Raw genomic sequence first — 24,437 nt, 5'->3', positions numbered from 1 at the left:
TTGAGGATAAGACTGCCCATATTTCTATCTCAATTGCTTGATTTACTAATTTTCCCTCAGTGTTGAAGAATATGTGGTCTGTTAATAGCTCTCAGACCTCACAATGAATAAATTAATGTGTGAATTAGTGGATGCATTTGTTCAAATTAAACAATGCAGGCACACTTTAACCTTGGTGATTTTATTATTGCAAATGTTGGATTCTGGGGAGGCTACAAATTCAATGTATAACCTGTGGGTCAGACACATCACTCCCATCTTTGACATCTGAGTGTCATCAAACTTGTTCAAGTACAGTCTTTGGGGTCTCTTCCTTGTGGACCCGTGGATCATGCCCATTAACATGCTATTCAGTCCCCACCTCTTATACACCCCCTTTTGCCCCCAAATCACGGGATCAGAGCCTACTGAATCAGGGAATCTTTGCCACAGAAATGTCTGCCTCTTTTCTCCTTTACCTTCTGATGATGCCGAGTGTCCCATCTGGCTGTGTCCTAAAGTTTCAATCCATTAATTTGCAAAGGGACAATATTTTTGAAATTGTCTTCTGAGATCTTCGACCTTGGATTAATTAAGTAGACTCTGTTGTCTGACCATTGACTGTGTATATAGATAAATCCATTCTGGTATCTTCTCTTGAAACTGGCTAATTCACACGCAGAAAACCTAAAACATAAGTGAGTCTTTGTTCTGGTGGACATATCTGGAGGAGTGTCTTAGGGATTCAGAGACAAAAGTCTAGAGATAATCCACTTGAAAATATGGCTTAGGATGATTGTCCTTTGTCCCATAGATTGATCTCAGGTGCAGTTATAGGGACTTCCCTCCCATGCCACCAGTTCTCAAACATTCAACTTCCTGCTGATGAGTCGATTAAGATTCATAGCAGCCACCCAGGACAAATCATAACTGTCCCTTTGGATTTCTGAGAATACAACTTTTCAGGATAAGAAAGCTGCATCTGTCTCCAGAGGAGTAGATGGTTGTCTTGAACTGTAGAACTTGCAATTAATAGTGTACTGTGCAATCCCCTACACAACAGTATCTCCAAGATATGGAGGGGTAGTTTTGACTGTGCTTATTCTGAGTCTATTTCATTTCTTTTAAAACTTGATGGGCAATTTATTTGAAAACTTAGAGAGTAATTACTATGTACTTAAAGAAAGGTGCTGGGATCTGAACCAGAATTTCATCACAATTATGGATCACTTTGGGTGTGTTTTTTTCTCTCACAAAGTTAAGAATTCCTGTTCATGAACATGACCCCTTTTTCTAATTAGGTGTGTATCTTTTGGTATCTTATAGTACTGCTTTTTTAATAGTTCTATTTGTACAATATTCTTGCTTCTATGCTTAGGTTTATTCCTATTTATTTTACTTATAGTTGGCTATTGTAAATGGTAGCATTCTTGATATCCTTTTGAGAGCTTTCTCTATAGGTATGTGGGAATCAAACTTATTTTTCTTTTTTTTTCTTTTTTCTTTAAACAATTTATTGGGGCTGATACAATTCTTTTCACAGTTCATACATATACATACATCAATTGTATAAAGCACATCTGTACAGTCTTTGCCCTAATCATTTTTTTCTCTTTTCTTCTTTTACATTTTATTAGGGACTCAAACAACTCTTAACACAATCCATACATATACATACATCAATTGTATAAAGCACATCCATACATTCCCTGCCTCAATCATTCTCAAGGCATTTGCTCTCCACTTAAGCCCCTTACATCAGGTCCTCTTTTTTCTCCCCTCCCTCCCCTTTCCCCCCTCCCTCATATGCCCTTGGTAATTTATACCTCGTTATTTTGTCATATCTTGCCCTATCCGGAGTCTCCCTTCCCCCCTTCTCTGCTGTCCCTCTCCCAGGGAAGAGGTCACATGTGGATCCTTGTAATCAGTTCCCCCTTTCCAACCCACTCACCCTCCACTCTCCCAGCATCGTCCCTCACACCCTTGGTCCTGAAGGTATCATCCACCCTGGATTCCCTGTACCTCCAACCCTCATATGTATCAGTGTACAGCCTCTGTCCTATCCAGCCCTGCAAGGTAGAATTCGGATCATGGTAGTTGGGGGGAGGAAGCATCCAGGATCTGGGGGAAAGCTGTGTTCTTCATCGATACTACCTCACACCCTAATTAACCCATCTCCTCTCCTAAACCCCTCTATGAGGGGATCTCCATTGGCCGACACTTGGGCCTTGGGTCTCCACTCTGCACTTCCCCCTTTATTTAATATGATATATATATACACATACATATATACATATACACATATATACACATACATACACACACTTATATCTTTTTTTTTTTGCATGATGCCTTATATCTGGTCCCTTGGGCACCTCGTGATTGCACTGGCCGGTGTGCTTCTTCCATGTGGACTTTTTTGCTTCTGAGCGAGATGGCCGCTTGTTCACCTTCAAGCCTTTAAGACCCCAGACACTATCTCTTTTGATAGCCGGGCAACATCAGCTTTCTTCACCACATTTGCTTGTGCACCCATTTGTCTTCAGCGATCCTATCATGGAGGTGTGCAGTCAATGATATGATTTTTTGTTTTGATGCCTGGTAACTGATCCCTTTGGGACCACTCGATCACACAGGCTGGTGTGTTCTTCCATGTGGACTTTGTTGCTTCTGAGCTAGATGGCCGCTTGTTTATCTTCAAGCCTTTAAGACCCCAGTCACTATCTCTTTTGATAGCCGGGCACCATCAGCTTTCTTCACCACATTTACTTGTTCACCCACTTTGGTTCCAGCCGTTGTGTCGGGAGAGTGAGCATCATAGAGTTCCAATTTAATAAAAGAAGGTATTCATGCATTGAGGGAGTGTTTGAGTAGAGGCCCAAGGTCCTTCCGCCACCTTAATGCTTGACCTATAAATATAGACACATAGATCTATTTCCCCATCCTCCTGTATATATTTGCATGTACATGTCTTTGTCTAGACCTCCATGAATGCCCTTTGACCACTAGCTCTTTCCTCCATCTCCCTTGACCTTCCTCCTGCCCTACTACCATGCTTCATCGCCACCTGGGCTAGAGTATACCTCTTCTCTAAGCAACCTTACCCTTGATCATTTCCCACCAGGCCTGCCACTCCCCCTTCTCTACCATTTGGGGTCCCATGTTTTTCCCTTGTCCCTGGGTTTGTTAACACCACTTCCTTACCCCCCCTACCCCCCCACCCCAAGTCCCCCCGGAACTGTCGGTCCCATTGTTTTTCTTCCAGATAGTTCATCCAGCCTGTCCTATTCAGACAGACCTGTGGAGTCACTAACATGCACGAAAACTAGACAGAGGAACACAAAGCAACAGTATACAACCAGACAACAAAACAACCAAAACAAACCACTGAAAAAGAACAAAACAAAACAGTTCACAAGAGAAAAGCTTGTAGTTAGTTCAGGGATCGTTTGCTGGCCCTTAGGAGCGTTTTCCAGTCCAGTCTGTTGGGGCACCACGCCCTGGCCCCAAAGTCCACTTTCAGCATTCCCTGGGGACCTTGCCACTCCATTCCCTTGCTGTTCCGCTGCACTCCCCCATTGATTTGCCTCGGTGTGGTGGGATCAGGTCAGGTGCAATTCCCACACTGTGTCTCCGGTGCTGTCCCCTGTATCGCCCTTAGTCACTGAGGGGCATCATGTCTCATAGTAGGGCCAGCCATATTGTTCTCTCTGTGGACTGGCTGCTCTACTCAGGAACATCATCATCACGGCCTGGTGGGCCAGGCTGTGCTCCACTCTCTCCTCCTGCCCCTTCATCTGCTCCCGTGTGCTCTGATCAAATATGTCCATCTCCTATAGCTGCAGAGTCAATGTCGTCCTTTGGAACAAATTCTTTTCGGGGGAGGGGCAGGAATCCACTTAATTTATGGTGCTGGGGCCAGCCTCCCAGACCTCTCCACCGGTTCCCTCCTCCACGCCGGGATATTGCATTCACACCTTGCGACACTGGGTTGAAGTCTGGTCCCACTTTCCCTGTGGAGATATAAACCATACCCTCCCCTTGGGTGGATTAATGCCCCATTTCTGTCATGCTGATTGTACTTACCTCAGGGGACTCATGTTGTACCTGTCCCTTTGGGTCTGGCTTACCTCGCTTAACATAATTCCTTCCAGCTCTTCCCATGAAATAACGTGTTTCATGTGCTCATCGGTGCTTTTCAGTGCTGCATAATACTCCATTGTGTGTATGTGCCAAAGTTTGCTAATCCACTCGTCTATCGATGGAAACTTAGGCTGTTTCCAAGTCTTTGCTATTGTGAATTGTGCCGCAATAAACATTGGAGCGCATATGACTGGTCGTGTTTTATTTGCTGCTTCAACTGGGTATATGCCCAGTAGAGGGATGGCTGGGTCGTAAGGTAGATCAATTTCCATTTTCTTTAGGTATCGCCAGATTGCTTTCCACAGTGTCTGTACAAATCTGCACGACCACCAGCAGTGGAGGAGGGTTCCTACTTCACCACAGCCCCTCCAACACTTGTTGCTCTCTGATTTACTGATCTGGGCTAGCCTCAGGGGTGTTAGGTGGTATCTCATGGTTGTTTTGATTTGCATTTCTCTTATGGCAAGGGACTTCAAGCACTTTCTCATATATTTATTGGCCATATTGATCTCCTCTCTAGTGAAAGTTTTTCTCATTTCTTTTGCCCACTTCCTTAGGGGGTTAACTGTTTTCCTCTTTTTGCAGGTCATGATGGTGTTGTAGATTTTAGTAATGAGCCCTTTGTCTGACGTGTCATTACTAAAAATCTTCTCCCAGTCTGTGGGTTGCCTTGTCACCCTCTTGGCAAAGTCTTTCGAGGTGCACAGGTGTTTTATTCTTAGTAGAGCCCATTTGTCGATTTCCAGATCACCTGTGTGTGTCCCCTTCCCTGTTGCAGTGAGCCTATGTGCTCCCTGGGCCAGTGCTCTGAGATTAGTCCCGATTCCCTCCTTAATGGTCCTGATGGTTTGGGGTTTGACTTCTAGATCTGTGATCCACCTTGAGTGTATTCTTGTGCATGGGGTGAGGTAGACGTCTTGTTTCAACTTTCTACATGTGGATATCCATTGTTTCCAGCACCACTTATTAAAGAGGGCATCTGCTTCCCACTTGACGTTTTTGGGACCCTTGTCGAAGATCAGTTGTCTATATGCTGATGATTTTACTCCTGGGCTTTCTATTCTTTTCCACTGGTCTGAGTGTCTATCATTGTGCCAGTACCATGCTGTTTTGACCACTGTAGCTGTGTAGTAGGCATTAAAATCAGGTAGGGCGAGTCCTCCAATTGTGTCCTTCTTCTTGAGGAGTTCTCTGCTAATTCTGGGTTTCTTCCCTCTCCATATGAAGTTGGTGGTCAGTTTTTCCAATTCTTTGAAGAAGGTTGATGGTAATTGGATTGGTATAGCATTGAACTTGTAGAGTGCTTTAGGAAGAACTGTCATCTTTACTATGTTCAGCCTACCTAACCATGAGCAGGGGAGCTTCATCCATTTGTGAAGGTCACTTTTGGTTTCCTGTAATAGGGTTTTATAATTATGCTTACAAAGGTCTTTAGTATTTTTTGTTAACTATATTCCTAGGTATTTCAGTTTGTTCTTGGCTACTGTGAAGGGTACTTCCCTCTTAATCGCCTCTTCCATGGCCCTGTCCGATGTGTATAGAAACCCTACCGACTTCTGTTTATTGATCTTGTATCCTGCTACTCTTCCGTATTCCTCTATTGCTGTAAGTATTCCAACTGTGGAGTTTTAGGGGTCTTCAATGTATAGGATCATGTCATCTGCAAATAACGATAGTTTCACCTCCTCCTCTCCCAACTGGATCCCTTTGATGTCCTTCCGCTGTCTTATGTTGTTAGCCAGAACCTCCAAAACGATATTGAATAGAAGAGGGGACAGGGGGCATCCTTGTCTTGTACCCTTTTTCAGTGGTATTGTTCTTGTATTTTCTCCATTGACTATGATGTTGGCTGTTGGTCTTTCATAGATAGCTTGTATGAGCTTGAGGAACTTACCTTCCAATCCTATCTTCATGAGTGTTTTGATTAGGAATGGATGCTGGATGTTGTCAAATGCTTTTTCTGCATCTATGGATATTATCATATGGTTTTTATCCTTTTTCTTCTCGATGTGGTGTATGATATTGATGGATTTTCGGATGTTAAACCATCCCTGCATCGCTGGGATGAATCCTACTTGGTCGTGGTGAATGATATGTTTGATGTTCCTTTGTATTCTCTTGGCCAATATTTTGTTAAGGATTTTTGCATCTATGTTCATTAGAGATATTGGTCTATAATTCTCTACACCTGTGGGGTCTTTTCCCTGTTTGGGTATCAAAGTAATGCTGGCTTCGTAAAATGAGTTTGGGAGCTTGCCGTTCTTTTCTATGTTATGGAATACTTTGTGGAGGATCGGTGTCAGCTCTTCCCTGAATGTTTGGTAAAATTCTGCTGTGTAGCCATCTGGCCCTGGGGCCTTTTTCCTTGGTAGGTTTTTGATGACACTCTCTATTTCTTCCTTCGCTATGGGTTTGTTGAGGTTCTTGATCTCTGTCTCAGATAATCTAGGGATAGATTGTTTTTCTAAATATTTATCCATGTCTTCCAGGTTTCTGAATTCATTAGAATACAAACCTTCATAGTACTTTGTGATTATCCTTTTTATCTCATTGGGGTCTGTTGTTATTGCCCCCGATTCATCCCTCATCCTGGCTATTGATGATTGCTCCTTTCTATCTTTGGTAAGCTTTGCCAGGGGAGTGTCAATTTTATTAATTCGTTCATAAAACCAGCTTCTAGTTGCGTTAATCTTTTGCATTGTTCTTTTGTCTTCCCACTGGTTTAACTCCGCCATGATTTTTATTATTTCTTTTCTCTTGCTATTGGAGGGGTAGTTCTGTTGACTCTGTTCTAGTTGTTGGAGGTTTTGTGTTAACATATCTGTCATACGCCTTTCTTTTTTTTTCATGTATGCATTCAGTGATATCAAGCTACCTCTGATAACTGCCTTTGCAGTGTCCCATAAGTTTTGATATGTTGTATGCTCGTTCTCATTAGTTTCTAGAAATTTCCTGATATCCTCTCTTATCTGGACCTTAACCCATTCATGTCGCAGGAGATCGTTGTTTATTCTCCAATTGGTGGCCCTTGCTTTTCTGGGTGCCCTCCTATTAATCTCCAGCTTTATGGCATGGTGGTCTGAGAAAGACGTCTGGATAATATCTATGTGTTTGAATTTACTCAGGCTGGCCTTGTGCCCCAGCATGTGATCTATTCTTGAGAAAGATCCGTGTGGATTGGAGAAGAATGTGAAACCTTTTGCTTTTGGATGAAAGGCTCTATAGATGTCTATCAGGCCCTGTTGCCTAATTACATTGTTTAGCTCTCTGGCCTCTTTGCTGAGCTTCTTTCCCTGTGACCTGTCTTTCTCTGATAGTGGAGTGTTGAAGTCCCCCACTATTATTGTTGTTTCCGTGATTTCTTCTGTCATTTTTTTAATAGTTTGTTTGACGAAATTTGCCGCACCATTATTAGGTGCGTAAATATTCAGTATGCTTATTGCTTCCTGGTTTACTGAGCCTTTGAGCATTATGTAATGTCCCTCTTTGTCTCTTTTTATGTTTTGGATCTTGAGATCCATTTTGTCGGAGATTAAGATAGCCACTCCTGCCTTCTTGGAGTTACCATTTGCTTGGTAAACTTTCTGCCAGCCCTTTATTCTCAGCATATGCTTGTCTGCTTGCTTAAGGTGTGTATCTTGCAGGAAGCAGATTGATGGGTTATGTTTTCTAATCCAATCCTCCAGCCGCTTTCTTTTAACATATGAATTGAGCCCATTTGTATTCAGAGTGATTATTACAATCTCTGGCTTCATGGTTGCCATATTCTGTTTTGTGTTTTGGGTCTTTACCTATCTTCCTTCATATCAGTGTACTGCGTTTGAGTGGAGGGTTTCTATCCTGTCCTCTTTTCCATCTGAGACCGTGTTGTCCTGGTACGTGTTGCTGGCATGTTGGCTTCTAGATGGAGATGGGCTATATGGTGGTCTCCTGGTGGTTCTAGTTGGAGCTTGATCTTCTGGCCATAGTGAGTCAGCCAGTATGTTCTGCAGGGTCGGGTGACTTGCAGTATATTTTTTGAGTTCTTCCTTGTCCTGGAAGAACCTTATCTTACCCTCTATCTTAATGGATAACTTGGCAGGGTATAGGATTCTGGGGGAGGCATTTTTATCTTTCAGTTTTTGGAAGATGTTGCTCCATTCTCTCCTCCTCTGCATGGTTTCTGCTGATAAGTCTGAGCATATTCTTACCTGTGCTCCTTTGTATGTGACTGTCTTCCTTTCTCTTGATGCTCGTAGAATTTTCTCTTTTTCCTCTAAGTTGGATAATTTTACAATTATATGTCTTGGCGTGTTCTTCTTGGTGTTTAGCTTAGCCGGCGTCCTCTCTGCTTCCTGTATGAGAGTCGGATTCCCCTTTGTTAGGTTGGGGAAATTTTCTTCCAGGAATTCCTTTGCTATCTTGGCGGTCGATTTGTGTGTTATGTTGTGTTCCGGTAGACCGATTATTCAAATATTATTCCTCTTCATAGCATCTGTCATTGATCTCAGGCTGTCTTCTGTTTCTTTAATTTTCCTATCTGATTGTTTTTCTCGCTTGCTTCGTTTGGTTTGAGCGTCCTCGAGTTCACTGATACGGTTCTCAGCCTCCTCAAGCCTAGATATAGCTTCTGTGACCTTTTGTGTGGCCTCTGCTACCTCCTCTGTTAGTTTCTGCAGTTCCTTTTGGTGGATAGTATTCATCCCCTCTATTGTGGACTTCATCCCCTCTATTGTGCATTTCATCCCTTCTATCGTTGCATCCTTATTTTGGTTTGCTTCTCTTAGCTCCTGTATTACTGCAAGCAGAGTTCTGAAGATTTCCTTTTGTGGCTGATCTATATCTGTTTCTTCTATGAGTGACGTTAGGTCTGTTAAAGTGCCTCGTTTCTCTGATTTTTTTGTTGGGAGTGATGTGGTCTGTTGATTTTTCCTTGATCCTTTAATAGGCCCCATGCTTCTGGGAGACAGGAGTAACCTTATTGTGTGGAGGCTCAGGCCACTGTGCCATTTCCTGGGGTGGCTGGGGCGGGCTGTGGCAGGCTTAGGGCTGGCACTGGGGACCCAACAGGGCCCCAGGTGGTGAGAGCTGGCTGGAGCTCACTGACGGCTCCTCAGGGACTGCAAAGCTGAGACCCAGGCTCCACTGCAGGTGGAATGTTTGATCTGCCCGGGCTGTGAGCGGGCGCGGGGAGGCCCCTCGGATAGCTGCGCAGACAGCTGCGCGACACTTCAGGGAACAATGGTGTTCGCTCTCCGCCCTTTTGGCGCGAAACTGCAGGGGGCAATGGCGCCCTTCCTCCGCTCAGGCTCAGAGTCGCCTCTGCCGGGGTCCCCGCAGCACCCTGGGGAGGGCACCTACTCTTGTGCCTTGCGCAGGGAGGGGCCCTTGGTGGGCAGACTCAGCAGCGTGGGGCGCGGCGCTCCGCGGAAGCTCAGGGTCCGGGACAGGTGCGGGTTGGGCTATGGCTCCTGTTGGCGGGAAGTGCTCAGCGCAGGGTCCCCGCCAGGAGTGGAGCTGGCGCTAGGCTGCCAGGGGCTGGCGGGGGCGGGCGGGGGTGGGAGGCCGGCGCACGGAGGGCAGGTGGAGAGGTCCGCGGCAGCGGTGCGGGTGGATGGTCCCCCGTGGGGGTCGCCAGACAACCCGCGGGTCCGCTCCCCTGAGCTTGGATGAATGGAGGGAGGGACGTGGGCCCGAGGGCAGATCGCTGCCCTGCGGGGAGAGGGGAACTGCGGGAGAGGAAAGCTTCTCTCCCAGTGGGGATCCGCGAGTGGGGAGTGGGCCGCTGGAGTAGGGGAGCGTGACCTGCTGCGCCTGTCTAGGCAGGGCAGGCAAGCGGCTCTGGGCTGGCGTCCGGTTTGGGGATGGAGCCTAGGCCGGTCGCCAGTGAGCTCACGGCAGCTTAGTGGCCAGAGATGTCCCACTAGTCCGGTCCTCTTTCACCTAGACCCCTGCTCAGGACAAATACGTGGGGTGCTGTCCCAGGGGGATATTTCACTCACCAGACTCTTACTATTCAGCTACCTGGTCGCCAATCCCGCTTTGTTTGGAGGAGCTCTCAGAGTATGCCGGTGTCCCTGTCGGCCATCTTCCCCAGCTCCCAAACTTATTTTTCTATGCTGACCTTATAACCTGTGAAATTGCTTAACCTTTCAATTAGTTCCAATAATTTTCTACTAGGACTTTTGGGTTTTCTATGTTTAGAGTGATATAGTCAGCAATTATAGAGAGTTTTACTTCTTTGCTGTCATTTTGAATGCCTTTATTTTACATTATATGATTGATAGCTATAGTTAAGGGATATAGCACCATGTGAAACACGATTGGTATTAAATGGTATCCTTATATGGTTCCAATTTGAAAGGTGAATGCTTTTGTTTCCTCTCCATTGAGTGAAATGTTTGTCATTGACATTTCACTTTGCTGTTTTGAGTCCGATTAAATCTGTCTGAAATCACAGCAACACTAGATAAAACAGAAAGGAGCATAGATCTTACTTCATCCTCACAGTTGTCATGTATGAGGCCTTTGTTACAGTTACTGTGCCATTCTATGATGTTAAAGGTCATCCTTATGCATTATCAAGCACAATATCTGGAAACATGTTAAAAGTCTTGAGATGAAGTAATCACACTCTTACTAGTTAGAATTAAGCATTATAATGTCAAACATTACGCTCACTGTCATGGGATTGGAATATCATGGCTTTCACACTCAGAGATGGAGGTGAGCTGGACTAGTGTGCAGCTGCATCATGATGTGAAACTTAAATTGGTCTGCTAACCTCCAGTAATGCGATAACTTTGTTCTGGAATGATCATGCTCAAGTAATGCCATACCCATCTGCATGCAAAACTGAACTAATTCAAGGAATTCCCATGGCAAAATATTAGCTTGTCATGTGCTTGAATTCCTGGATCATATGGAAAATCAAGAATCATTTTTGAAAAAGCTTATTCTCCTCAGCAAATTCTGGCCCAGAGAGGTCAAGTGACCACCAACTTGTGCTTGAATTTCCCCCATTGACATATGCAGTTTAACCATACAGTAAATGACTGGTGTCAACTCTAAGAATGGAGAAAAATGTTTGTGATCTTTGATATCAATGAGAACAAAATCTGAATGGGCATAACATTTTTAACATGTATAACTAGAGATAGTGCTAGTGATTTTATGGGCAATAATATGAAAAATATTCCAAATTCAGAAAATATGTGAGTGTTGGTAATAAATTCAAGGTTGTGATCCCTGAGCAGTTTGTGGGGAATCATAAGTAAAGCATAAATAGAGAGGAAGACTTTGGTTGTATGTGCTCAAATTTCAGGTGACCCAGAGTCCTCTGGGTAAGGGACATTTAAAAATGTCTGTGCTTATTCCACAAATTTTGAGGACCTGTATGGACTTCATTTAATCCAGAGTGCCTTTAGGTCTCAACTCAACATATTTTGGTTCAAGATATGAAATACTGTCCTTGGCTCATATCCTTACTTTGCCCTATTAAACAATTATTTCCCACTCCCTTCTCTGATGTAACTTTTTACTTTAAGTCATGGCACTTGACAGGTTTTACACTCTTTGGAATGCTCTCTGCCAAACAAAGGGTTTCTCTTCAGAATCTTGCAGTTCTTATAGAGTACAGAGTTACAACCTTGTCTTTTCTGGGGCTCAACTTTTCTGGGTAGCAGCTTCTTCTTACACTGAGGTTTTCCTTAGCCATCAGGTAGTGGGATGTAGTGATAGTGGTGCTTGTAAGAGCGGTGGGGTTTGTGATGATCATGGCCCAAATCTGGAAAAGACCGTGCTGATTCACATCAGTAGGAGGCCAATGCCTACTGGAGACATCCTGCCAGAGCCTCAGGGCATCTGTGCCTTAATAAAATACAGAGTCCGACGTGGAGGACATCTTGTAGACCCCACATCTGGCTTATGACCACCTGACCTTAGGGATATGGACTGAAGTACACCCACCAACACTTGAGCATTTCCTCAAGCATTCAAGGGGTTTTGTTGGATGTTGTTGCAATTTACATTCAAGAAACACAAGGAAATATATGTAGGCAAGGAATAGGTGGGAAATGGTGCTGAATGACATCATGGAAGAGTTGGATATTTGAGGCATCATCAACCCCCAACTCCTTGGAATTGGTCTGGTATTAATATTACTAAAACATATTATTACCACATAGGAAAATTACCAAGGACTTTGAGGAGGTTGATTAAAAGTCATCCGTGCATAAAGAAAAATTGGGTTTTTGAGAGTGTGAGGTAATGGGAGATACTCTGGGGTGTACCTGCTGGTTCCAAGGAACCCTATACTGCCCAATCTCCAATGTACAGGATATATAAGAGCCTCAGTCAGGGCAGGAGCAATGAAGGGCTGAAGGGAGAGAATACTGGGCTCAGAAATGCTGGGCTTTCCTTTGTACATTCGCACATACCTTTTAGGTGAAGTGCTCTCTCATTGCAGACTAACACACAGATGAGTTCAAAAGAAGAATTACCCTACAATGGCTCAGAAGAAAAAAAGGAGCCTCTATTTATAAGCATAAGTCTCCCTGCTATGCAAATCATTCTTCAGGCACACGGTTAAAATCCCACAACTTGGGCACTGAAAGCTATCAGTTCTCTTCTGACAGGGCTGTCTATCTCTTGGGAAAGCACAGCTGAGGCCTAAAGATGCTGTTGCTGTGTGTTCTCCTGTGCCTGGTGACAGTTCCCCAAGGTGAGGGTCTCAGATGTCGGTGTTGAGTCTATGTGGATGGTTGTGACTGCAAGTGACTGACAGAGATCAATTATCTTTATTTACAGAAGTTCTATCAGAGATGCAGCTTCAGGATTCAGGTCCAGGACTGGTGAAGCCCTCCCAGAAGCTGTCCCTCATTTGCACTGTCTCTGGTGTCTCCATCACAAGTAGGAGTTATGACTCGAGCTGGATCCACCAGACTCCTGGGAAGGGGCTGCAGTGGATGGGAAGCTTATGGTATAATGGTGGTACAAAATATAACCCGTCCTTCCAAAGCTGACTCTCCATCACCAGAGACACATCGAAGAATCACTTCTTCCTGCAGCTGAGTTCTGTGACTGCTGAGGACATGGCCCTTTATTACTGTACAAGGAACACAGTGAAGTGAAGTCAGTGTGAGCCCAAACACAAAACTCCCCTGCAGGGAAGACACTGGGCAGTAGGGGGCGTGCAGGACCCACTGAACATGGACACCCAGCCCTAGAGAAGCAGGCAGAGGTGAATGAAGGAGGATTTCCTGTTGGAATTAGGGTTTCCTCGCTCAGCTTTCAGCATCCCCAGAACAGGTTTCTCTTTTTTTCCCCCTAAGTGTTCTTCTCACTGCAGGCTTCGAAAGAGGAACTAGAATTCTCTGTTTGCAGTACAAATATTAAAAGTGACAATGATCCTCCATTGTCATCCTATGTGATTCATTTTCCTTCTTGACAAGCAGATTATCGTGGTCATTCTCACCCTGTTAGTCAAAGTATGTTGATGATGAAATACAGACATTTATAGATTCATGAGTAAAATGCATGATTTTAAAAGGCCTGAGCTCATTGCTCTATTAAAACCCAGGATAACACATCTCTGGATGTGTCTCTCTGCAATGTGCACTGTGGATACTGATTGATTAATATTCTTATGTCTGAGAAAATAATTTCAGTGACTTCTGATGCTAAACTTGTGACATGACTTTTGTGAAATTGCTCTTTGGGGTCATAATGAAGCGAACTCAATGGAAGGACAACTTTGATTCCAAAATAAAATAGAAGATGTGTCACAAGAAGAGGAAATGGCAGACCAGTATCTCAGAATGCTCTTTAGAATTGAGAATAATGAGACTTCTCACATATTTTGAATATGTTTTCAGGGCAACCAGTTCCTAGAGAAGAACATCCTCTATTGTAGAGTGTCAGCAAAATAGAAGAATACCCTGAATTAGATGCACAGACGGGGGTGGCTGCAAAAATGGTCTCAGACTTAGGATCAAATGAGGACGGTTCAGGACTTCTCAGTTTATGTATTTGTGCTGTTGTACACGGAGGCACGGAGCATTAAACTTACTCAAATGTAATCAGCAACATCCCTGATAATGAGTTGCAGGAATTGAGATTAATTCTGTTAACCAAGTGTGAATACCTAAAATATTACTATAATACACCTTTTCATATTTACTATTTAACATTTGATACATATACCATTCCTTATTAAGTTTACCTATACGTAGTTTAATATTTCCATTTTGGTACACTTTTGCTTATTCTGGGTTTTAATACTTTCTGGATTTTTTTTTTCATGTAGGGGTTTATACCTGTTGTATTTTGTCATTGTTGGTAGCCTTTTTGATTCCCTCTTATGTCTTTTTATGTTTTTTGATTTATGAAACCCAAGATGGGGAAATCTACAGAGATAATAACTAGAATAAGGGTTCCTGGGGCCACAGTAAGGGAAATGGTGGTAAAATGGAATGTGATTGGTAGATTTATGTGCCAACCTGGCCAATAGGAACATGTGGTATTAATAAGGTTGCAGTTTGATTGGAGAGCAAAGAGATAAATGGCTCAGAAAGGTCACTGGTATCTCTCTTGCTCTCTGATAATCAGACCAGTGTGTGGCTGCCTTAGCTTGTTCTCTTCCTCAACTCCTAAGCTACACTGCCTGTGGGGCTGACAACCTGTAGATCATGTCGCTAGAGCTTGAGTTTCCTTTGAGACTAGCTTCGCCACGTTGCTGTTGTAGACATCACTTGAGCTTGGGACTGTTGGAACTTGTCATCCTGATGATTGTTGTTCACCCACCCTGCTGTTTGCTGCCTGTGGCCAGACTGTCTGCATTGCTCTATGGAAGACTCAGCTCTCTGCTTCCTTGATCCTGGACCCAGTGGTCGTTGTGAGTTAAAGGCCTTCCAGTATATTATTTTTCCCATGGAAATGAATTGAACTGAGCCCTCTAGACTGCTGTGTGGCCTAATTAACTGTTATATTCATACACACACACACAATCATAAGTATCCTGGTTTTGTTTATCTAGAGAACCCTGTCTAACACAGGGAGCTAATGTAAAGGATTTCAAGAAGGAAGAAAATGTTTTCAAACAGGTTGTGGTAGGAATTGTGAACACAGCTTGATAAGACTGAACGACAGAATGGTATGATGTCTAGATTTGATTCTAATAAAATGGTTTGAATGAGGGGAAAAAAAGAAAAGGTTTAAGGATCTTATTTGCTGACAAAATGATTTAAAAGGTTTTTATTTTGTATACTTCTGAAAATAACTTCTTAAAATATTTCATATGAAAAATGTACTTAATATTGATAACATGCTGTTTCTAATACATATTTCATAATAAATTTTGCCAATTTCTCAGTTTAAAAAAGGCAGTGTCTGAAAATGAGGAGCAGCTCTATTCTGTCCTAGAGGGTCGCTATGAGTCAGACTTCACTTGCTGCTAGTGTGTTATGGTAATTGAGTTTCTCAATTTGTATCTTATTTTGGTTGCTGATCTCCATTAGTTTTTTTTCTGTGTATTCTGTATTTTGTCTAATCATAGTTAATATTATTGTCAGGAATTGCTCAATTCTTTCCATTATCCTGGTCTCCAAAGAAATTATTACATTCTGTTTTTATTTTAATTATGCCCTTTTTTTCTGTAACATCATTTATACTATTATGTATAATATTTTAATAACATGTTAATGGTTTTCCTTTTAAATATACATTTTATTGGTTGTTCTTCAATTTTCTATGTAACTTTATACAAATAAACTTATTTATCCTTCCAGTTGATTTATTCCTTTTTATATATCATTTTATTGGGGTCTTGAACAGCTCTTATAACAATCTATACATATATCCATTGTTGTGTCAAGCACCTTTGTCCATATATTGCCATCATCATTTTCAAAACATATTCTTTCTACTTGAGCCTTTGGTATCAGCTCATTTCCCACCCACTCCCACCCTCCCTCATGAAAACTTGATAGTTTATAATATTTTTTCATGCCTTACACCAAACGCTGTCTCCCTTCACCCACTTTTCTGCTTTTCGTCCCCCTGGGAGGGGATTATATGTAGATCATTGTGATCATTCCCTCTTTCTCCGCCCCACCTCCCTGCTATCCTCCTTTATCCCTACTCTTATTATTGGTCCTGAGGGTTTTATCTGTCTTGGATTCCCTGTGTTGTGAGCTCTTATCTGTAGCAGTGTACATGTTTTGGTCTACCAGGATTTGTAAGGTAGAATTGGGGTCATAATAGTGGGAGGGGAGAGCATTAAATAACTAGAGGAAAGTTCTATGTTTCATCGGAGCTATACTGCACCCTGACTGGGTCATCTCTTCCTTGTGAACCTGTGAGGGGATGTCCAATCTGTAGACAACTGGACATTCCCTTATTTTGTAGTGTAAGGTCATCATAACATTATATTTCTGTTGAACCAATTGAGAAGTCGCCAGCAAAACACAGGTTACACAGAAGCGTTGGATGCAACAGCAGTTTGCTCTCACAGAGAAGAGATAGAGCTAGCTCCTCATCAGGAGTGGGCACAAATCTCCACAGTCAGTGGTTTCACCCTGGGGCCAGTGCGGGGATGGGGGTTTGCAAGTATCCCTCTTTTGTGCTGCAGTTGAAGAACTGTGTTCCCTCCACAACAGCAAAGATAAAGAAATGGGTTTATGCTATGAGCTCAAATCTGCAGGAAATAGTGAGTTTGTTTTGTTGTTGCTGCTGTTTTGTGTGTTCCATGTAATGTGCATAACAATCAGTTTGGGGACTGTTAGCATGGGTTCAGCCGAAGGTAGAGGGGGTAGGCTGTAGGACACCAGACACTAAGGAGTGTTTTTGAATACAGAAGCCCTGGAAAGGCAGTCATTCAGCAAGGTCATCATACCCCAGTAGCCAGACTGACAATTTGATGCTAATCATGTCTGGTTGTGTCATGGACTCCAGAGAAGGAGGCAACAGATTGTCAGCTTCCCCAATTTCCAATTCCTATTGGAGTTTATCTCAGGTATATCTTGTTGTTGCAGGTAACACTCTTGAATTTTTGTTTTATGTTTTTCTGTTTTACAGTAGATAAAACTTGGGATTGATAAACATATAGAGAAAGCAAGTAGATTAAGGGTTTCGGTGGGTGGTGGCATGGGAGGACATTACGGGAACTGAAGTCAAGGAATTCAAGAAGGAAGATGATGTTTTGAAACTGATTGTGGTAGCAATTGTACAATACTGCTTGATGTGAGTGAACTGTGGAATGATATGATATCTCTATTAGTACCCAATAAAATGGTTAGGGGGAAAATTAAATAAAGATTATTTATTCCATTGCTAGAAGTTTTTTGTAAATTCAAGTTCCTGGCTTATATCAAAATCTCTTTTACTGTTCATTATTTAAATGTTTGTTTGTTTTTTGAATGTTGTTATACTGGGATGAATTTCCATCAGTTTATAATTATGTGTGACTATCTGTCACTTATTTTTTCATGATACATATATGTAACAAAAGGCCATTTGCAAAATTCTTCTCATGCATAATTCAGTAACATTAGATTATCATTGTGTTAAACAATTACCAATATTTGCAAAGTTCCCTATCATACGTATAACACAAACCCAGACAAAAGAATTCTGGCTTGATAATTTCCTCCTTAACATGGAATAAATAGCTATAAATCTAATACTTCAATTACTTTGAATAAAAGTCTGCTTCAAAAACTTTCGCTCCACCTTTGGAAAGAATAAAGCCTAAACTCTGTTCAATGTCTTTCAGTCAGATATATTTTTTAATGAATACTTTGTTGTGGCATATCAAATCTAATATAAATATCAATATCTATAGATCATACTTCCTTCCACTACAACCAACTCAACCAATTCAGAGTGCTTGCAACCTTCAGTCCTCCACAAAGCTTTCACTGTGTGGGAGAGTCAGTGTGAGACCGGCCCTAAAACTAACCTCAAGAAGAAAGCTGTCCTGCAGGGGTGTTAGAGACCCACCCCCTCCTGGAGCAAGTGAAGAAAGAAGTGAGGACAGGAGCCTGGGTAAGGACTGCAGTGGCTGGTCAGCGAAAACTGCTGTGCTGAGCACTTTGGTAGCTCTACTGCCCATGGCAGGAAACCAGCTGAGAGAACTCCAGGGAACACCTCTGACAATGAGCACGAATGCTTTGGATCAGAGAAAATGTTTCTCTGTGGTCCCCAAAAGGTGGAAGACAGTGTAAGCTCATCGAATACCTCTCCTGTATGTGTGATGGGATGCTGTCAGCAGGGGGCTCTCAGAACACATTGAGCCCAACATACACCTGGGTACTACCATATATACTCGTCTATAAGCTGAGATTTTCAGCACAAAAATGTGCTGAAAACCTGGAGTTCGGCATATACATGGGTCAGTGGTACCCCAGTGAGGTGTAACATTTCGCTGCACCCTTCACCCCCTGGTAACGGGATGAGCGCCCGTTATCTTGTGGGTGATTGCCGTTTGTCCACTGTTCATTCAAAGTCGCGTTGACACTGCAGGTCTTTGAATGTTTGTTTACTCACATTTAACCAATCACAGCCGTCCTAAGATATGGACAGCTCCAATTGGCAGAAGCACCCATACTGATTCACTTTCGCTGGCAGCTGAACTGGTAAGGATGTTTCTGTGGCTGTGCTTTGTCTCTCCCCTCTGGTGTCTATGCTAATTTACATCCTGCATGCCCCATCTACACAGACTCCCTCCTGCCCCTCCTACCATCTAACGCATCATGTAGGGGGTGGGGGGCAATACCATGAAAAATCTTTTTCAAAGTCTTATTTTTTTATCCTATTAGATATGGATACTCTTCAACCAAAACAAAAACGCCAGTCATATGAGCCTGGTTTCAAAATGAAGGTTGTGTGAGGAGCAGAAGAGAGCAATAACAGTATTGCAAGTAGTGAATTCTATGTTGATGAAAAGCAAGTAAGGGAATGGAGGAAAATGAAGGCTGACTTGAAACAGATTCCAAAGCTAAAAAAAGCTCATTGTGGTTTAATTTCTTTTTGTGGGGCTCTAGAGAGTGAATTGCATAAATGGATTATGGAGTATCATCAAAATAGTTACTGTGTAACACGCATGGGAATCCACATACGTGTTCTACAGATGGCTAAGGATGACAAATATAAAGCACCAGGCATTGAAAAATTTGTTGCATCAGAAGGATGGTGTACCCACTTCATGAATAGGTTTGGCCTACTATGTTTGAGACAAAGAACAAAGATTTCCCAGAAATTGTCACAAGACCTTGAAGAAAAAATTATGTCATTCCAGTCATTTATTATAAAACAAAGAAGGATTTATAACTTTGACCTGGCAGATATTGGGAATGTGGATGAAACTGCCATAACTTTTTATCTTCCAAGCAACAGAACTGTGGCAAGTTTAGGAGAAAAAAGACATTTTTCTCAAAACCACAGGAAATGAAAAAAACAAACAAACACTTTAAAGTTGTTCTATCATGTTTGGCTAATGGAACTAAGCTCCACCCTGTCATTATTTTTAAAAGGAAGACTTTGCCTAAGAAGATCAATTTCCCACCAAGAATTACTGTGCATGCACATGTTAAAGGCTGGATGGATGAAGACGGAACAAAAAAAAAATGGCTGTAAGAAATTTGGAACCGATGACCAGGAGCAGCCTTAAAGAAAAAGCCATCACTACTTGTTTGGGATATGTTCAGAGCCCAACTGTCGGATGACATTAAAAAAAATGGCAAAATCTATTAAAGTTACTTTAGCCGTTATTCCAGGTGGGCTTACATCTGTACTGCAGCCTCTGGATGTATCTTTGAATAAGCCTTTTAAAAACCATGTGTGAAGGATGTGGCATGAATGGATGTCATCTGGCCAAACCTGACTAACAAAAGGAGGAAATCTCATGAAGCCTGACAGAGTTAAAAGCAAAGTGGTTTCTAGATGCATGGGAAGACATTCCAGAAGATATGTTGTGATGTGCCTTCCAGAAATGTAGTATTAGTAATGCTAATGGCAGTGAAGACTGTGTTTTGTGTGAAAATGACAGCAGTGATGGTGATGACGGCGATCTCAGTGTGGACAGCATCTATGATGACCTCACACCAGCTGAAGCTCTGCATTAGGATACGGATGATGATGAGGAATCCAGTTTTGAAGGATTTTACTCTTTACATTTTAGCTAGGTTGCTGATTGAACTCAGGGAATAGTACCCTTAAGGTATCATTGTTCATACCTTATTGTTTTTGTTGAACCTATTTTCCACTTACTGTGTTGGTTTACTAATGTTAAATGACTTGTTGTCCTTTTATTTGTTTTTTATTTAAAATAAATATTTGAATACATTACCCCCACTGATGTCTCAATTTTTAGTAATTTTATTTTCACTTGTTTTGATTATTGAAACTCACCAATAGCTTCTGCATTTTCCAGCCTAGGCTTATACTCGAGTCAATCAGTTTTTCTGGTTTCCCAGGTAATAATTAGGTACCTCGGCTTATACTCGGGTCAGCTTATATTCGAGTATATACAGTAATTTTTCCTTTGGGGAGGAAAAATTACTGTATTTCTGTGGTTTCTTTTAACACCATAAACAACCTTGTTGTTAGGGTTTTTTGTTTGTTTTAATTCAATCTCTAATTCTGGATGAAAACGTCGAAGTACCCTTTACTCCTTTCCAAATATTCTGCAATATCCTAGGGGAAAGGAGCTTTAGGGATGACAGATAAGTGTTTCCCTTTGTGCTCAGATGTGTGACGAGATTCAGGAAAGCCCGGCCGTGATTCCATTATGTTGTGATTATGTTAGAAAGGGTTCTCTAGATGAAAAAACAAACAAACCAGAACATATGATTATACATCAATATCTATCAATTTCTCTCTATTTATATAACATAAGAAATAAACAGTTAATCTATAAAGCAGTGCAAATGGCTCAGTGCAACTCACTTCCCTACTGGCAGTCCTTCAGGTCTTGAGGGCCACAGGGTAGTCCTCTGTAGAGCAATTCAGATTATCTTGGCACAGGCAGCAAACAGCAAGGCAGTTGACAGGATCCAACAGTCCCAAGCTCAAGCGATATTACTCCAGTAGTGTGGTGAAGCAGTTTTGAAGGAAACTCAAACTACAGCAACACAGTCCATGGGTTAGGTGTCCCACAGGTAGTGTAGTTTTTAAATTGAAGCAGAGAGCAAGCTATGGCAACCACACACTGATCTGATCATCACAAAGCAAGAGACAAGAAAGGTGAGGCTCACCAAGCCATTTACCTCTCTGCCCTTCAATTAATCCCACGTGTGTTCATTGGCCATGTTGGCACAATAAACCTACCTATCACAATGAGGATATTCTCTATAATTTCACCATAGCATCTGGGTAATTATGATAGTAATGGATGTAAAGCAACATTAAACATAAAATATGAACAAATGTTCATATGATTGGTAAAGTGAAAACCTGAGAGAGAGGACTATGTTCTCCCAAAGACAACATCCCCATCACCATGTAATTCCCAGAGCCAGGGGCCTCCATTGATCCCTTTTCAACTTTACATAACTATGTGCCTCCCACATGCAAATACATAATATGCAGCCATGTGAAACCACAGCACATGTACTTAAATTCGTATTCTTTCTCACCCTGGAGAGCATTTTCTGGGCGTCATGAATCTTATCCACATGAACATGAATTATGTGTGGACTTTCCTTTTTCTGGTGGAGACTCTGGGTGGTGAGTGCTTCAGGGATTCACACAGGAAGTCTGGGGATGCAGCATCTGAACACATGACCTACTGTTGCTCTTTTTATCTACAGGTGTCCTGGCTCAGGTCTAGTGACAAGAGTCAGACCCTGGACTGGTGAAGCCTTCACAGGCACTGGCTCTCCCTTGTGCTGTCTCCAGATTCTCTTTAACCAGCTCCGATGTCAGCTGGATCCGCCATGATTCAGGAAAGGGACTGGAATGGGTTGGTGATATACAGAGGGGTGCTAGCACACACTATAATCCAGCTCTCCAGTCTCAAGTCAGCATAACCAGGGACACCTCCAAAAGTAAAGTTTATTTAAAACTGAGCTCTGTGAATCCTGAGAACACAGCCGTGTATTACTGTACTAGAGGCACAGTGATGGGAATTCAGTGTGAGCCCAGACACAAACCTCCCAGCAACAGGCCATGGTTTCAGTAGATGCAAGGGCTGAGGTCAGTGATGCTTTCCTCTCAGAAGCTGTGGTTTCCCCACCTTGTCAGCACCTCTCTAGGGACACCATGCACAGACTCAAGAGAAGCTTCATGCCTCTGAACATGATTTATTTTCCTTGGAATGGGCTTTGTCTCTCTTTTACCATCTTCCAAAGACAGATTTCACAGTAATAGTAATTGATGAGATATCACTTTACAACTAGTTAGTTCAGGCAGGTGTCCTCAAACTACAGCCCGCAGGCCACATGTGGCCCACCGTGGACATTTATCTGGCCCGCCAGGTGTTTTTACCCCATTTGTTTTTGACTTCAAAATAAGATATGTGCAGTGTGCATGGGAATTTGTTCTTTTTTTTTTTTTTTTTTAAACTATGGTCTGGCCCTCCAACGGGTCTGAGGGACAGTGAACTGGCCCCCTGTTTAAAAAGTTTGAGGACTCCTGTTTCAGGGTACCAACTAGTGCCATTTGTTGTCAAAGCTATAAATATTTCATGTAGAAAAAAATTCTCATGTGGAGTCCCAAATTGTCTCTATACCCTCAGATTTATCTTGAACCTTCTTGTAATAAATAATCACAAATGTAGTTTTTTTTTTCACTGCCACCAGCAGCACTTTGCAGTTTTATTAACCATTCAAGTACAGTAGCATCTGGTAAAATCGGGACAGAACTGGGATTTAAAAGCAAACAGATATTCAGCATCTAACAGTTTTGAGAAGCCACTACATACTCTTTCACAAACATGTTTCCACGGGGCCAATACAGTGCTAGCCATTCACCCAGCGCACTGAGTGCACCGAAGTAGAAAAGAGGCAACAAGAAAAATAGCTACGTTAGAAACACTCCAACACTTTAGAAAAAAAAGAGTCAAACACTTTTTGTTTCTCCCCTTTAGCCCCTAAAACAACATCACATGGTTTGGATCTACCTATTTACGTCCTACGTTGGCTTCTAGTCTTTGTCAGGAGGGAAATAGTAATAGTAGTAAAATGACACTGGCCAGCACGGTCTTTGGATCTCGAGGAGGGAGGGGAGAAAGTCAGTCCTCAGGACAAGCTAGTCGGCTGCAGTCTCATCAGCGGGGTCTTTGCATTCCTTGTTCTTCCGCACTTCTTCCACATGCTTGTCCTTTTCTCGCAAGCGCTCCAGCTTGGCCACCATTTGTGCTTCTCAGTTCTCTTTGTTGGCTTCCATTTTGTGGGTCAGCTTCTCCTCGGCCATCTTGCTGAAGTTGTTGTTCTCCTCGATTGCTTTCTGCAGCACCTCCTTCTCGTGCTCCCGCTTCCCGGCCAGCTGCTTCAGGACCTCCGCCTCATGGGACTTGCGTCTTTCTTCTGCAGCTTCTAATTTCTTCTGAATTTCCTCCAGGGAAAGGTCCTTCTTCTTTGGAGGAGAAAGAGGGAATTCTGGGACGGCCTCTTTTGAACGGGGGCTGAGTATCAGCTCAAAGGCCTGGCCAGAGGCCCGCTTCTCCAGTTCTTTCACCTGGATATCAGAAGAAGCCATGGTGAACAGAAGACAAGAGACTGGCAGTGTACGCTCTGCAATCCACTGGGAAGGAAAGCCCTGCTCGGTCCGAGCCGCCTGGCCACACTCTCACAAATGTAGTTTTATGCAATCATTTTGGCTTAGAAGGCCCTAGAAAATATTGTCTATCCAAATATTGTTGTTTGAAAGCAAATAATTATTAAGAAGATCCTCAAAAAAAGAAAATAAACTCACCCAAAAGTGAAAGACCGCATACAAAGTATATATATATATTTATATATATATAAATATATATATAAACATATATACACACATTCTAATATGACACAAGGATGGTGATACTTTATTCACATACTTTGGACATGTTGCCCAGAGAGGCCAGTCCCTGGAGAAGGCCATCACGAGGGCAGTGACAAGGAGGAAGGCCCTCCAGGAGATGGATTAACAATGGCTGCAACAATGAGATCAAATGTAAGAACAGTTGTGAGGACAGTGCAGGACTGGGCAGTGTTCTGTTCTTTTGTGCTTAGGGATGCTTTGAGTAGGAACCAACTTGATGGCACCTATCAACAACAAATTCATAAACTTTGCTAAGTACTCTAGAATGTCCACCTTTTTTAGATTTTAAATAGAGAGGCTATCTACAGAGAAATCCATCT

The 24,437-nt window shown here is 42.5% G+C and overlaps 1 pseudogene; it reads right to left on the bottom strand.

The window, feature by feature from the left end:
• Positions 1–22,930: 22,930 nt before the first annotated feature.
• On the bottom strand, positions 22,931–23,881 carry LOC142422572 (stathmin pseudogene; annotated as a pseudogene).
• Between the last annotated feature and the right edge of the window lie 556 nt (positions 23,882–24,437).

The sequence above is a fragment of the Tenrec ecaudatus genome, chromosome 12, assembly GCF_050624435.1.
Source record: "Tenrec ecaudatus isolate mTenEca1 chromosome 12, mTenEca1.hap1, whole genome shotgun sequence".
NCBI lineage: Eukaryota > Metazoa > Chordata > Mammalia > Afrosoricida > Tenrecidae > Tenrec > Tenrec ecaudatus.
The sequence above is the reverse complement of the archived record's forward strand: the minus strand, read 5'-3'. Positions and strand labels throughout refer to the sequence as shown.